The sequence below is a fragment of the Cervus canadensis genome, chromosome 11 (assembly GCF_019320065.1).
Source record: "Cervus canadensis isolate Bull #8, Minnesota chromosome 11, ASM1932006v1, whole genome shotgun sequence".
Lineage (NCBI taxonomy): Eukaryota > Metazoa > Chordata > Mammalia > Artiodactyla > Cervidae > Cervus > Cervus canadensis.
Genome location: NC_057396.1, coordinates 73,869,727 through 73,885,716, shown reverse-complemented (window position 1 = coordinate 73,885,716; position 15,990 = coordinate 73,869,727). Strand labels below are relative to the sequence as shown.

Here is a 15,990-nt window from a genome sequence, read left to right as displayed (position 1 = left end):
GGGTTGCAAAGAGTCAGACACGACTGAGCGACTGAACTGAACTGCACTGACATATATATTGTGCTGCCGCTGCTAAGTCACTTCAGTCGTGTCTGACTCTTAGCGACCCCATGAACTGAGGCAACCAGGCTCCTCCGTCCATGGGATTTTCCAGGCTATCTATCTATCTATCTATTGATATAGATATAGATATATGATTTTACTCCATTCCATCAGAAAGTCTTTCAAGCTTGAAATGCGTTAAAGATAAGCCCAAGGGACTGTGTTACTATAAACAGGCTCTGTGGACCACTCCATTTGTCAGAGTTGAACACAAATAGATATTTAGTTCCTGAGATACACATAGCTCTTTGTGTCAAGGCCTTTCCCAAAACTGGTGGGTACAGCCAGGGATTTCATTTCATTTTTCAGGTTGAACATAAAACCCCACATCATTTACTGTACCGATTCCTACTGATGGGAGCTAAATGTGAGTGAAAAATCTTGTGCAAATAACGGCATTTAAAAAGGCTAATTCCAAGGAGTCAGCAGAAAAAGAAAATATATATTAGTTCAGTTCAATTCAGCCACTCAGTCATGTCCAACTCTTTGCAACCCCATGAACTGCAGCATGCCAGGCTTCACTGTCCACACCAACTCCAGAAGTTTACTCACTGAGGAGGTGATGCCATCCGACCATCTCATCTGCTGTTGTCCCCTTCTCCTCCTGCCTTCAAACTTTCCCAGCCTCAGGGTCTTTTCAAATGATTCAGCTCTTCCCATCAGGTGACCAATGTATTGGAGTTTCAGCTTCAAAATCAGTCCTTCCAAGGAACACCCAGGACTAATCTCCTGTAGGATTGACTGTTTGGATCTCCTTGCAGTCCAAGGGACTCTCAAGAGTCTTCTCTAACACCATAATTCAAAATCATCAATTCCTCAGTGTTCAGCTTTGTTTATAATCCAACTCTCACATCCATACATGACTACTGGAAAAATCATAGGCTTTACTAGATGGACATTTGTTGGCAAAGTAACATCTGTTTTTTAATATGCTGTCTAGTATGGTCATAACTTTTCTCCCAAGGAGTAAGAGTCATTTAATTTTTTGGCTGGAGTCACCATCTGCAGTGATTTTGGAGCCCAGAAAAATAAAGTCTGTCACTGTTTCCACTGTTTCTCCATCTATTTGCCATGAAGTGATGGGACCATATGCCATGATCTTAGTTTTCTGAATGTTGAGCTTTAAGTCAACTTTTTCACTATCCTCTTTCACTTTCATCAAGAGGCTCTTTAGTTCTTCTTCACTTTCTGCCACAAGTTGGTATCATCTGCATATCTGAGGTTATTGATATTTCTCCTGGCAATCTTGATTCTAGCTTGTGCTTCATCTAGCCCAGTGTTTCTCATGATATACCCTGCATAGAAGTTAAATAAGCAGCATGACAATATACAGCCTTGACGTATTCCTTTTCCTATTTGAAACCAGTCTGTTGTTCCATGTCCAGTTCTAACTGTTGCTTCCTGACCTGCATACAGATTTCTCAAGAGGCAGGTCAGGTGGTCTGGTATTCCCATCTCTTTCAGAATTTTCCACAGTTTATTGTGATCCACACAGTCAAAGGCTTTGGCATAGTCAATAAAGCAGAAATAAATGTTTTTTTCTGGAACTTTCTTATTTTTTTGATGATCCAGCGGATGTTGGCAATTTGACCTCTGGTTCCTCTGTCCTTTCTAAATCCAGCTTGAGCAACTGGAAGTTCACAGTTCACCTGTTGCTGAATCCTGGCTTGGAGAATTTTGAGCCTTACTTTGCTAGTGTGTGAGATGTGTGCAATTGTGTGGTAGTTTGAGCATTCTTTAGCATTGCCTTTCTCTGAGACTGGAATGAAACTTACCTTTTCAAGTCCTATGACCACTGCTGAATTTTTCAAATGCTGACATATTGATTGCTCCACTTTCACAACATCATCTTTTAGGATTTGAAATAACTTAGCTGGAATTCCATCACTTCCACTAACTTTGTCCATGGTGATGCTTCCTAAGGCCCACAGGACTTCACATTCCAGAATGTATTGCTCTAGGTGAGTGATCACACCATCGTGATTATCTGGGTCATGAAGATATTTTTTGTACAGTTCTTCTGTGGATTCTTGCCACCTCTTCTCAATATCATCTGCTTCTGTTAGGTCCCTACCATTTCTGTCCTTTATTGAGCCCATCTTTGCCTGAAATGTTCCCTTGATATCTCTACATTTCTTGAAGAGATTTCTAGTCTTTCCCATTCTTTCTTCCCTCTATTTCTTTGCATTGATCACTAAGGAAGGCTTTCTTATCTCTCCTAGCTATTCTTTAGAACTCTGCATTCAAATGGGTATATCTTTGCTTTTCTCCTTTGCTTTTTGCTTCTCTTTTCACAGCTTTTTGTAAGGCCTCCCCAGAGAGCCATCTTGCTTTTTTGCGTTTCTTTTTCTTGGGGATAGTCTTGCTCCCTGTCTCCTGTACAATGTCAGGAACCTCCATCCATAGTTCATAAGGCACTCTGTCTATCAGATCTAGTCCCTTAAGTTTATTTCCCATCTCCACTGTGTAATCGTAAAGGGTTTGATTTAGGTCATACCTGAATGGTCTAGTGGTTTTCCCTACTGTCTTCAATTTAAATCTGAATTTTGCAATAAGGTGTTCATGATCAGAGCCACAGTCAGCTCCCAGTCTTGTTTTTGCTGACTGTATAGAGCATCCCCATTTTTGTCTGCAAAGAATATAACAAATCTGATTTTGGTGTTGACCATCTGGTTATGTCCACATGTAGAGTCTTCTCTTGTGTTGTTGGAAAAAGGTGCTTGCTATCACCAGTGTGTTCTCTTGGTAAAACTTATTGGCCTTCACCTGCTATTTTGTATTCCAAGGCCAAGTTTGCCTGTTACAGCATGTATCTATTGACTTCTTCCTTTTGCATTCTTGTCCCCTATGATGTAAAGGACATCTTTTTCTTTGGTGTTAAGTCTAGTAGGTCTTTTAACTCTTACAGAGCCTTTCAGCTTCTTTGCCATTAGTCGTTGGGATATAGACTTAGATTACTGTGCTATTGAATGGTTTACCTTGGAAATGGACAGAGATCATCGTGTTGATTTTGAGATTGCACCCGAGTAGTGCATTTCGGACTCTCTTGTTGACTATGAGGGCTACTCCATTTCTTCTAAGGGATTCTTGCCTATAGTAGTAGGCGTAATGGTCATATGAATGAAGTTCGGCCATTTCAGTCCATTTTAGTTTACTAATTCCTAAAATGTCAATGTTCACTCTTGCCATCTCCTATTAGACCACTTTCCATTTACCTTGATTCATGGACCTAATATTCCAGGCTCCTATGCATTATTGTTCTTACAACATTGGGCTTTACTTCCGTCACTAGTCACATCCACAACTGGGTGGTTTTTTTTTGTTTGGTTTTGTTTTGTCTGCATCTCTTAATTCTTCCTGGAGATATTTCTCCACTCTCCTCCAGTAGGATATTGGGCACCTTCCGACCTGGGGAGTTTATCTTTCAGTGTCATATCTTTTTGCCTTTTCATATTGTTCCAAATTTGACTTTGGAGGACTGTGGGACTTGCTTACAGAACTTACACAGGACTAGAGAAACAGACTCTTGGAGGGCACAAACATAACCTTGTGTGTGCCAGGACCCAGGAGAAAAGAACATTGATCCCACAGCCTTGACATATTCCTTTTCCCATTCGGAATGAGTCTGTTGTTCCATGTCCAGTTCTAACTTTTGCTTCTTGACCTGCATACAGATTTCTTAGGAGGCAGGTAAGGTGGTCTGGTATTTCCATTTCTTGAAGAACTTTACACAGTTTGTTGTGATCCACACAGTCAAAGGCTTTGGAATACTCAATAAAGCAAAAGTAGATGTTTTCCTGTAACTCTCTTGCTTTTTCTATTATCCAATGGATGTTGGCAAATTGATCTCCTGTTCCTGAGTTTTCTAAATCCAGCTTGAACATCCGGAAGTTCACAGTTCACATACTGTTGAAACCTGACTTGGAGAATTTTGAGGTGCCTATGAAAGGAATGAATTCAGTGAGTCCAGAAAGCTTGCGTCTTCCCATACACAGCATGTAATTTTTTTTTAAACTTGATATGTGATCTTTGATGTTCAGTCTGCCTGCTCCCTTTGTTGCAAACTTCTGTATACCCTGACTTCCCCTCCTGCCTCCTTGGAGCAGTTTTCTCAGAGTTGCTGAGGTGCTGTCTCCCAGGCCCAGAGTCCTATACATTCCCACCAAATAACTGTTTACTTTCAGGTTGTAACTATATTTTTTAGTCAACAGAATTTTCCGGCAAGAATACTGAATGGATTGCATTTCCTACACCAGGGTACTTCCCCACCCACAGATTGAACTCCCATCTCTTGCATCTCTTGCAATGGCAGATGGACTATGTTACCATTCCACCACCTGGAAAGCCCCTAGAGATATCATTAAGGCTCTGCATTTGTACCTCCAGATATCCTCTCCTCCTAAAATTAATGTGTTTGCAATAGAAGGAAATCAGGTTTGCCCATTCTGATAGTAAAAACATGAGTGGAAAATAATTGAGGACAAAAAAATATCCTGTCACTTTTGAAAAATATAACCTGTTACATAGGACAGAAATAGGATTAAATTATTGTTTTATCTAAAGAGAGAGTACATTCATTAGAAGAGGAGTTGACCAGTAATACAACCACACATACACACACCCACCACACACACACATGCACGTGCACACACACAAACACCTCTAAAATCAGGCTATAGGTGAAAGTTCCTATTCAAATGTGTTATATGGAGTAAGGAACTATGGATTATTATTCTTAAGGCAGCTTAACCAAACGCCACTAAATATTCAAATTTTAGCCGTCCCTCCCTTTCCCATTTCCATATCCACCAAGCAAGCTCAAAGCTAGCATATGTCCCCCAAACACAAACGTAGATGTTCTTCAAGGGGCCTGAATGAATGAGGTCATGTGTTTCATTAATCCTCCATGACACAGCTACTTTCTTTCATTTCTCAAGACAGTGAAAGATTATTATCTCACTGATATCACATGAAATACTTGCCTTTCTAGTCAAGTGAATATGGGTAATTCATTTAGCCATGGGCAGATAAAATATTTAGCTAAAGTGCACTCCAGAGATTATAGAAAACTTTATTTTACAAATAAGCAAGTGAAGGTCTCACAAAAGTCATATGACATGTGGTCTTGTAACCATTTTGTGGCAAAGCTGCAGGCTGACAAAGGGCAAATTAGCTCTGTGATAAATGACCTCAAGAGAAATAAGACTGAGATTTTATCAAGGGTAGAATTGACTCCAACATACGCCAGATTAATATTCACTGATCTTTCCAGGTTCCAAAGTGTATTCACAGTCACAGTCATCCACAGGGCATGATTTGACCTCCCTGTGAATGTTCTTGGTGCCCCAGCTTAAGAAAATATGCAAACACTTGCTCAGTTGGCTCACCTACACACTGACAATATCTGATATGGCATAATTTAAGTAGCATGACTTTAGCGTAAGGTTTTATTTGCCTACTACATTTGGAATGCAAATACACCTGGGAAATTCTTACCAGTCAGTAAACACTCAGTAACTCTTCAAAGTGAAGGAATTCTTTTCTCTCTAAAGAGCTATTTGTTAATTCATTTGTTTCTTTGATCATGTATTTAATGAGTACATACTTCTATAAGAGACTTGCTAAAAGTAGGTAGGGTCATGCAAATGAGTAAAAAGAATTGCTGTCTTACCAAATTTATTCTATCAGGAGAAAAAGGGATATAATAGGATGTGACGTGTTATAGCAGTTTTGTGAAGACATGCTCTTGCTACTCAGATGACTGGAAACTAGTTTTATTTAGTAGGGACAGGGTAGGAGAGATGTAGGAACATTTTCAGGAACAGTTAGAATTGAATATGTAACAACTGACTGGTTCAAGATTGGGAAAAGAGTATGTCAAGGAGAAATATCAATAATCTCAGATACACGGAAGACACCACACTTGTGGTAGAAAGTCAAGAGGAACTAAAGAGCCTCTTGATGAAAGTGAAAGAGGAAAGTGAAAACGCTGGCTGAAAACTCAGCATTCAAAAAACTAAGATCATGGCTTACGGTCCCATTACTTCATGGCAAATAGGTGGGTAACAATGGAAACAGTGACAGACTTTCTTTATATAGGCTCCAAAATCACTGAAGATGGTGACTACAACCATGAAATTAAAAGATGCTCACTTCTTGGTAGAAAAGCCATGACAAACATAGACAGCATATTAGGAAGCAAAGACATTACTTTGCAGACAAAGGTTCATCTAGCCCAAGCCATGGTTTTTCCAGTAGTCAGGTATGGATGTGAGAGTTAGGCCGTAAGGAAGGCTGAGTGCCAAAGAACTGATGCCTTTGAACTGTGGTGTTGAAGAAGACTCTTGAGAGTCTCTTGGAATACTAGAATATCAAATCAGTCAGTCCTAAAGGAAATCAGTCCTGAATATTCATTGGAAGGACTGATGCTGCAGATGAAGCTCTAATATTTTGGCCACATGATGTGAAGAGCCAGCTCATTGGTATAGACCCTGATGCTAGGAAAGATTGAAGGCAGGAGAAGAAGCTGATGACAGAGGATGAGATGGTTGTATGGAATCACCAACTTGATGGACATGAGTTTGAGCAAACTTTGGGAGCTGTTGAAGGACAGGGAAGCCTGTGATGCTGCTGTCCATGGGGTCACAAAGAGTCAGACATGACTGAGTGACTGAACAAAACAACTCGGAACAATCCACAGACAGTTTTGAAGAGAGAATGTTAGGGGAAAATATGAGGGAATTCTAGTCTGAGGAAGATGAGGAGAAAGAATGAAGAGGAGGGCCAAAAATCAGGTATTCAAGGCTGTCAGCTGCTCATCTGACCTCATCCAGTGAGACCTGAGATTTGCTTGAGACAGGAGCTCACAATGTGTAGACTTTTCACTGTATCATATTCCAGAGTGAATACAAAACTAGCATAAAGCATCAGTTACACAGTGCTGAATTATTGAAATGAGACTCCAATAAATGAGGAAAGAGACAGCACAGATAAACATCATTGAGGTCCACGACTTTGGACACTGCTCCCAAGATCTTTCCTCAGGGGCATATGATGCTCTTTATATTTTGAATCAGGAATTACCAAGATGCATACAAGGTCTGGACTTAGCAGAGCCACATTAATGTCCAGGGAAGGCTGGGTGGCCAATATTAGGCTGCCTGACCTAGAGCAACCGAAGAAACTAAGAAAGCTTAATGTGAGATCAAGTTCGTGTGTCCAATGCACGGAGAAGCCAAACCAACCAACTTTGGAGCAGATAAGGTTTATTGCAGTGTCACTCATGGAGACAGGTGGCTCATGATCTAAAAATCCCCAAGCCCCCTGAAGGGTTTGGCCAAATATCTTTAAAAGTCAGGTGTGGGAGGGATGGGTCCAGGGAAGGTTGTGCTGATCAGCACATGCCCTATTCTTCAACTGGTTGATGGTGTAGAGCAGGCTGATGTCCCAGAGGTTAATTCTATCAGTACTTAGGTTCCAAGAGGCCTGGGGCTATATGCTCATGATCATCAAGCAGTTAGAATCTATTTGGTAAGGGTTTTTTTCCCATCTGTAAAACAAGTTAGGAAAAGCCTATCTGATACTGTTATCTATACAATAGACACTTCTGGAGAGATGCTGAAGCACATAATACAGGGGAAGACTGGTGCCTGGAAGGGCACATAGGGTCCTGTTTGGGTACAATTACAGAAACTGGGTGCAAATCATCTATCAGTATCGTTATTTGTGTTTTTTTTTTTTTTTAACAATTTTATTTATTTTTGGCTATGGGTCTTCACTGCTATGTGAGGTTTTCTCTAGCTGCATCAAGTGGGAGCTACTCTCTAGTTGTGGTAAGTGGGCTTCTCGTTGTGGTGGCTTCTCTTTTGTGGCTCTCAGTCTCTAGAGCAGAGGCCTAAAAGTTGAGGTTCATGGGCTTAGTTGCTCCATGGGAAGTGGTATCTTCCCGAATCAGGGATTGAACCCATGTGTCCTGCATTGGCAGGTGGGTTCTTAACCTCTGAGCTACCAGAGAAGCCAGTGTTTTTTTGCTTGTTTGTTCTTATGACCAACATTAATAAACTAGCACAGACTGTGTACCATGTCTCAGACCCTGGCACAGGAAAATTTATCACTAGCTAGGTGACTTCATCCCGGGTTAGCCAGGATCAGCACCTTGGCTCCAGGTGTCCCAGAAATATGCGCAGAATTCTAACAAATCAGCTGAGATTAATTCGGTACTCACATATGTAACCTGCACTTCCTCAGGCCACGAGATGACAATTAAAAATGAAGTGCTAAAACAATGATAGGAAATATCTTTTGAATCCATCTCTATAACTCATCCCTAACTATCCCTGTTCAAATATTTCCCTTTCAGCCCTGGCTAGCATTCAGAAGATCCCTGAAATCTTCTTGGCCACTGGCTGCAACTGAGCCTGAGACCTGCTTTTCTTCCTGGGGCCAGACTGGGTTGCTACTAAGTACATCCAAAACTATTAATACATCCAACTGATGGTTGACTACTCTCATGTCTGTTGCTAAAGATAGAAGATTCTCTTTCCAGCCTCAATGATGATGTTCTCAGACACAAAAGGGAGAATCACTGCTTTCTTCCCACCAGTTAAGACTGGATACTCTGAACCTTAGCTGCTAATGTGGGATTGGCCACATATAAGCTCAGCACCACTGTTGAAAGTTGTTCTCTACTCAGATTAAAGGACATCACTTGGTGAACTCGCCAGCAGCTGAAATGAAAAGGATTTTGAGTCCAGTTAGAACATAAAGCAAGCAGTGCCTATAATATCTCTGTGAAGGTTTGCTTGCAAGGTCGTCTCCTATGTTGCTGCTGATGAACTCAAATCCACTAAAACTGCTGCTTCTCTGACAGATTGACTTATCTCTTTGAGAAAGTGTTTATCAAGGTGGACAATAACTAGGATTCAAAGGACAAGTTAACAATTCAGCTCCTGACGTGAAAAACCATTGTATGCCCTTCTCCAATCACAATATAATAACACTTAGAAGCACAAAAGTAAGCAACCTGGCTTTTTGATTGAGCAATATACTGTCAGGTTTAACTAAGCAATACTGAGAATTATTCCTAACAGTTCAGTTCAGTTCAGTCCCTCAGTCATGTCCAAGTCTTTGTGATCCCATGAACCACAGCACGCCAGGCCTCCTGTCCATCACCAGCTCCCGAAGTTTAAACAAACTCATGTCCATTGAGTCCAGGATGCCATCCAACCATCTCATCCTCTGTTGTCCCCTTCTCCTCTTGCCTTCAAACTTTCCCAGCATCAGGGTCTTTTCCAAAGAGTCAGCTCTACCCATCAGGTGGCCAAAGTACTGGAGATTCAGCTCCAACATCAGTCCTTCCAATGAACACCCAGGACTGATCTCCTTTAGGATGGATTGGTGGGATCTCCTTGCAGTCCACAAGACTCTCAAGAGTCTTCTCCAACACCACAGTTCAAAAGCATATATTCTTCGGTGCTCAGCTTTCTTTATAGTCCAACTCTCACATGCATACATGACTGCTGGAAAAACCATAGCCTTGATTAGACAGACCTGTGTTGACAAAGTAATGTCTCTGCTTTTTAATATGCTATCTAGGTTGGTCATAACTTTCCTTCCAAGGTGTAAGCGTCTTTTAATTTCATGGCTGCAATCACCATCTGCAGTGATTTTGGAGCCCCCAAAAATAAAGTCAGTCACTGTTTCCACTGTTTCCCTATCTATTTGCCATGAAATGATAGGACTGAATGCCATGATCTTAGTTTCTGAATGCTGAGCTTTCAGCCAACTTTTTCACTCTCCTCTTTCACTTTCATTTTTTATTATTTATTCTTTAATTAAATAATTTATTGATTGTACTTTACAACATTGTATTGGTTTTGCCATACATTGACTTGAATCCCCCATGGGTGTACATGTGTTCCCCCTTCTGAAACCCCCTCCCACCTCCCTCCCCTTCCCATCCCTCTGGGTCATCCCAGTGCATCAGCCCTGAGCACCCTATATCATGCATCAAACCTGGACTGCCGATTCGTTTCACATATGGTAATTTACATGTTTCAATGCCATTCTCCCATATCATCCCACCCTCGCCCTCTCCCACAGAGTCCAAAAGACTGTTCAATGCATCTGTGTCTCTCTTGCTGTCTCATATACAGGATTATTGTTACCATCTTTCTAAATTCCATATATATATGCGTTAGTATACTGTATTGGTATTTTTCTTTCTGGCTTACTTCACTCTGTATAATGGGCTCCAGTTTCATCCACCTCGTTAGAATTGATTGAAATGTATTCCTTTTATTGGCTGAGTAATATTCCATAGTGTATATGTAGCACAGCTTTCTTATTCATTCCTCTGCTGATGGGCATCTAGGTTGCTTCCATGTCCTGGCTATTATACACAGTGCTGTGATGAATATTGGGGTACACATGTCTCTTTCAGTTCTGGTTTCCTCAGTGTGTATGTCCAGCAGTGGGATTCTTGGGTCATATGGCAGTTTTATTTCCATCCTATTTCACTTTCATCAAGAGGCTCTTTAGTTCTTCTTCACTTTCTGCCATAAGGGTGGTGTCATCTGCCTATCTGAGGTTATTGATATTTCTCCCACAATCTTAATTCCAGCTTGTGCTTGCTCTAGGCCAGCATTTCTCATGATGTACTCTGCTTATAAGTAATGAGCAGGGTGACAATATACAGCTTGACATACTCACTTTCCTATTTGGAACCACTCTGTTGTTCCATGTCCAGTTCTCACTGTTGCTTCCTGACCTGCATATAGATTTCTCAAGAGGCAGGTCAGGTGGTCTGGTATTCCCATCTCTTTCAGAGTTTTCCACAGTTTATTGTGATCCACACAGTCAAAGGCTTTGGCATAGTCTATAAAGCAGAAGTGGGTGTTTTTCTGGAAATCTTGCTTTTTCGATGATCCAGCAGATGTTGCTAATTTGATTTCTGGTCCCTCTGCCTTTTCTAAAACCAGCTAGAACATTTGTAAGTTCACGGTTCACATATTCTGAAGCTGGCTTGGAGAATTTTGAACATTATTTTACTAGCATGTGAGATGAGTGCAATTGATGAGTCCAAGGAGCAAGCGTCTTTGAATTTCATGGCTGCAGTCACTATCTGCTGTGATTTTGGAGCCCGAAAATTAAAGCCTCTCACTGTTTCCCCTATTTCTCCATGCATTTGCCTTGAAGTATTGGGGCTGGATGCCATGATCTTAGATTTGTGAATGTTGACTTTTAAGCCAACTTTTTCACTCTCCTCTTTCACTTTCATCAAGAGGTTCTTCTTCTTCGGATTCTGCTATAAGGATGGTGTCATCTGCATATCAGAGGTTATTGATATTTCTTCCGGCAGTCCTGATATCAGCTTGTGCTTCATCTAGCTTGACATTTCACATGATGTACTCTGCAGATAAGTTAAATAAATAGGGTGACAACATACTGACTTGACATACTCCTTTCCCTATTTGGAACCAGTTTGTTTTTCCAAGTTCGGTACTAACTGCTACTTCCTGACCTGTATACAGATTTCTCAGGAGACTGGTCTGGTGGTCTGGTATTCCCATCTCTTGTAGAATTTTCCACAGTTTATTGTGATCCACATAGCCAAAGGCTTTGGCACAGTCAATAAAACAGGAGTTGATGTTTTTCACGGAACTCTCTTGCTTCTTGGATGATCCAGAAGATGTTGGCAATTTGATCTCTGGTTCCTCTGCCTGTTCTAAATCCAACTTAAACATCTGGAAGGTCATGGTTCATATACTGTTGAAGCCTGGCTTGGAGAATTTTGAGCATTATTTTGTTAGCGTGTGAGATGCGTGCAATTGTGCTGTAGTTTGAACATTCTTTGGCTTTGCCTTTATTTGGGATTGGAATGAAAACTGACCTTTTCCAGTCCTGTGGCCCCTGCTGAGTTGTCTAATTTGTGGCATATTGAGTGCAACACTTTCACAACATCATCTTTTAGAATTTGAAGTAACTCAGCTGGATTTTTATCACCTCCACTAGCTTTGTTCAAAGAGGTGCTTCCTAAGGCCTGCTTGACCTCACATTCCAGGATGCCTTGCTCTAGGTGACTGATCACACACAAATAAATGCATTCATGGTTGTTTCTATTAGACTCTCAATAGAGACTCAAGAGAGTAATAGAAGTTGTTGTGCAAATATGAGGTATTGCTACATGAGGACTAGAGGTAGAAATGAAGTTGGAAATAAGCTGCATGGTATTTATTTATGACCTATATGAATCCAATATCCTAAAATATAAATAAAGTCTGAATCACTTCATTTTTTTTAGTAAGTGTTTATTGTAGTTTATGACAGAAAATGTGAGGGACAGAATGTAAAAACTCTTTTTCAGAGGTCTTTGATATTTAAGTGGTGATGGTTCTTGCATAGATTTTAGGGTGCCTTCCAAATGTTGAAACTGTACACAAAATATTGAATCTCTTTGCAAATGTGTATATTTCTAGGGAACTTATGTGACATTTTCCAAAAGACCCCATGATCCAAAACAATGTGATAAATCATGATTTTGAGGATTCATAAGAATCTCCAGACACATTCTTTTGAATATCAAGATACTACATAACATGTTGGTTATGAATATCAGTTCTGGATACAGGAGAGCTGGGCTCTTCATTGAACTGCTTCACTTAACTAGCTGTGCATCACTGGTTAATTTATTAAAACTTCCTAACCTCACTTTTCTTCATTTTCAATAGAAAGAAAATAGTAATATTTTCCAAACAGCATTGTGAGGGTTAAAATAATGCATGTGAAAGTGTTAGTCACTCAGTGGTGTCCAACCCCTTGGACTGCCCACCAGACGTCTCTGTCCATGGCATTTTCCAGGCAAGAATACTGGAGTGGGTAGCCAGTGCCTCTCCAGGGGATCTTCCCCATCCAAGGATCAAAACCAGATCTCTTGCATGACAGGAAGATTCTTTACTGTTCCAGATACATAATAAGAATAGTATTATTAAAATAATAGAACTATATATTAGCACTGTGATTACTTAGCAAGCTTTGGGATGGGTCAAAACATGCACTGTGTTTTGGACATGTTGAATTTGAGATGCTTGCAGGATATCTAAAGAGACATCCAGTACAAAGTTGGATTTAAGGGTCTGGAATGCTGGGAAAGGTCTCTGTTGTGTTATTAAGTTTGGTTTCTGTCTATACGTAGTCCCTTGATTAGCTCATCTAATTTCATTGTCATATGGGTTTGACTCTCAAAGTCATATATCTAGTAGAAGTTTTCCTAAACACACACTACACACACCTATTCAGCAAATATTATTGGATATTTTATAGGCATCTCAAAATTAACATATCCCAAATCAAATTCTTGATCATCCCCTCTTAACCTGACCCATCTACAGCCTTCCACATATTGGGCTTCCCTGGAAGTTCAGATGGTAAAAAATCTGCCTGCAATGTAGGAGAACCAGGTTCAATCCCTGGGTCAGAAAGATACTCTGGAGAAGAGAATAGCTTACCTACTCCAGTATTCATTCCTGGAGAATCCCATGCAGACAGGAGCCACATATTAATTAACAATATTTTCATTTTTCTAGTTATTCAAGCCAAAGATGTTGAAGTCACCCTGATTTTCTTCCCTCTATTCCACCCCACATAAAATCCATTCAACAATATTTTTGATTCTGATACAAAATACTACGTCCATATTCAATTATTTCCTATTCTTTTCCTTGATATTATTCTGGTTCAAGATACTACTAACTCTCTCACTGAGATTATTATGACAGCCTCCCAAGTGGATTTTCTGCTTCCACCTTCCCCTGAAGAGTAGTAGACTAGGATCTCAGCACTGTGATCAGGCAGGTTATTCTTTAAAAAAAAAAAAAGAAAGAAAGAAAGAAAGAAATCAGAACAAGTCACTCTTCTTCTCAAGATTTTAGTGGCTCCCATCTCACCTGAAAGACAACCACATTCAAGGTCAGAGAAACCCAATTAAGACCCTATTCCCGCCAGAGACACTCAGAGGTCTCAAACAAACCTTGTTCACACCAGGACCCAGGGACCCCACAGAGACTGAGACAAAACTGTGTTTGAGCATCTCCTGTGGAGGTGCGGGTCAGCAGTGGATTTCCACGGGGACAGGGGCTCTGAGTGTAGCAGACTTGGGCATGGCATAAGGCCTCTTGGAGGAGGTCGCCATTAACCTCACCACAGAGCTGCCAGAACTTACACAGGACTGGGACATAGACTCTTGGAAGGCACAAACAGAACCTTGTGCACCAGGACTCAGGAGAAAGGAGCAGTGCCTCTGAACGAAACTGACCCAGACGTGCCTGTGAGTGTCCAGAAGTCTCTAGCAGACGTGTGGGTTGGTGGTGGCCTGCTACAGAATAGGGAACACTGAGTGTAGCAGTACATGCATGGGGTTTTTTGAAGGAGATCACCATTATCTTCATTACTTCCACCATAATTTCAGTTCAGTTCAGTCACTCAGTCATGTCCAACACTTTGCGACCTCATGGACTGCAGCACGGCAGGCCTCCCTGTCCATCACCAACTACTGAGCTTTACCCAAACTCATGTCCATTGAGTCGGTGATGGCATCCAACTATCTCACCCTCTGTCCCCTTCTCCTCCTGCCCTCAATCTTTCCCAGCATCAGGGCCTTTTCAAATGATTCAGCTCCTCACATCAGGTGGCTGAAGTATTGGAGTTGCGGCTTCAGCATCAGTCCTTCCAATGAACACTCAGGACTGATCTCCTTTAGGATGGACAGGATGGATCACCTTGCAGTCCAAGGGACTCTCAAGAGTCTTCTCCAACACCACAGTTCAAAAGCATCAATTCTTCAACTCTCAGCTTTCTTTATAGTACTAAACTCACATCCATAAATAACAACTGGAAAAACCATAGCTTTGAGTAAATGGACCTTTGTTGACAAAGGAATGTCTCTGCTTTTTAATATGTTGTCTAGGTTGGTCATAACTTTCTTTTCAAAGAGTAAGCATCTTTTAATTTCATGGCTGTATTCAACATCTATAGTGATTTTGGAGCCGCCCAAAAATAAAGTCTGACACTGTTTGCCCATCTATTTGCCATGAAGTGATGGGACTGGATGCCATGATCTTAGTTTTCTGAATGTTGAATTTTAAGCCAATTTTTTCACTCTCCTCTTTCACTTGCATCAAGAGGCTCTTTAGTTCTTCTTCTCTTTCTGCCATAAGGGTGGTGTCCTCTGCATATTCGATGTTATTGATATTTCTCCCAGAAATCTTGATTCCAGCGTGTGCTTCCTCCAGCCCAGCGTTTCTCATGATGTACTCTGCATATAAATTAAGTAAGCAGGGTGACAATATACAGCCTTGATGTACTCCTTTTCCTATTTGGAAACAGTCTGCTGTTCCATGTCCAGTTCTAGCTGTTGCTTCCTGACCTGCAACCTGCATACAGATTTCCAGGCAGGTAGATGCCAGGGAGGGAGCATAGCTACACAAATCAAGAGAAAAGTGGATTAAAGATTTACTGAGCATGACCCCACAATCAGAACAAAATCGACTTTCCCCTTCAGTCAGTCTCTCCCATCAGGAAACTTTCATAAACCTATTATCCCTCTCCATCAGAGGGCAGACAAACTGAAAACCACAATCACAGAAAACTAACCAATCTAATCACAGGGACCACAGCCTTATCAAACTCAGTGAAACGATGAGCCATGCCCGTATGCTACCCAAGACAGATGGGTCACGGTGGAGTGTTCTGACAAAATGTGGTCCACTAGAGAAGGGAATGGCATACCACTTCAGTATTCTTCCCTTGAGAGCCCAATGGACAGGAATGAAAGGCAAAGAGATAGGACACTGAAAGATGAACTCTTCAGGTCGGTAGGTGCCAAATATGCTA

At 41.1% G+C, this 15,990-nt stretch overlaps 1 long non-coding RNA gene across 1 annotated transcript; it reads right to left on the bottom strand.

Annotated features, from left to right (window-relative positions):
* Positions 1-528: 528 nt before the first annotated feature.
* On the bottom strand, positions 529-14,711 carry LOC122450580. Its single transcript, XR_006272133.1, has 3 exons — positions 14,668-14,711; positions 10,710-10,712; positions 529-653 (listed from the first exon to the last, which is right to left on the bottom strand). It is a non-coding gene; the product is annotated as an uncharacterized LOC122450580 (long non-coding RNA).
* Positions 14,712-15,990: the final 1,279 nt, after the last annotated feature.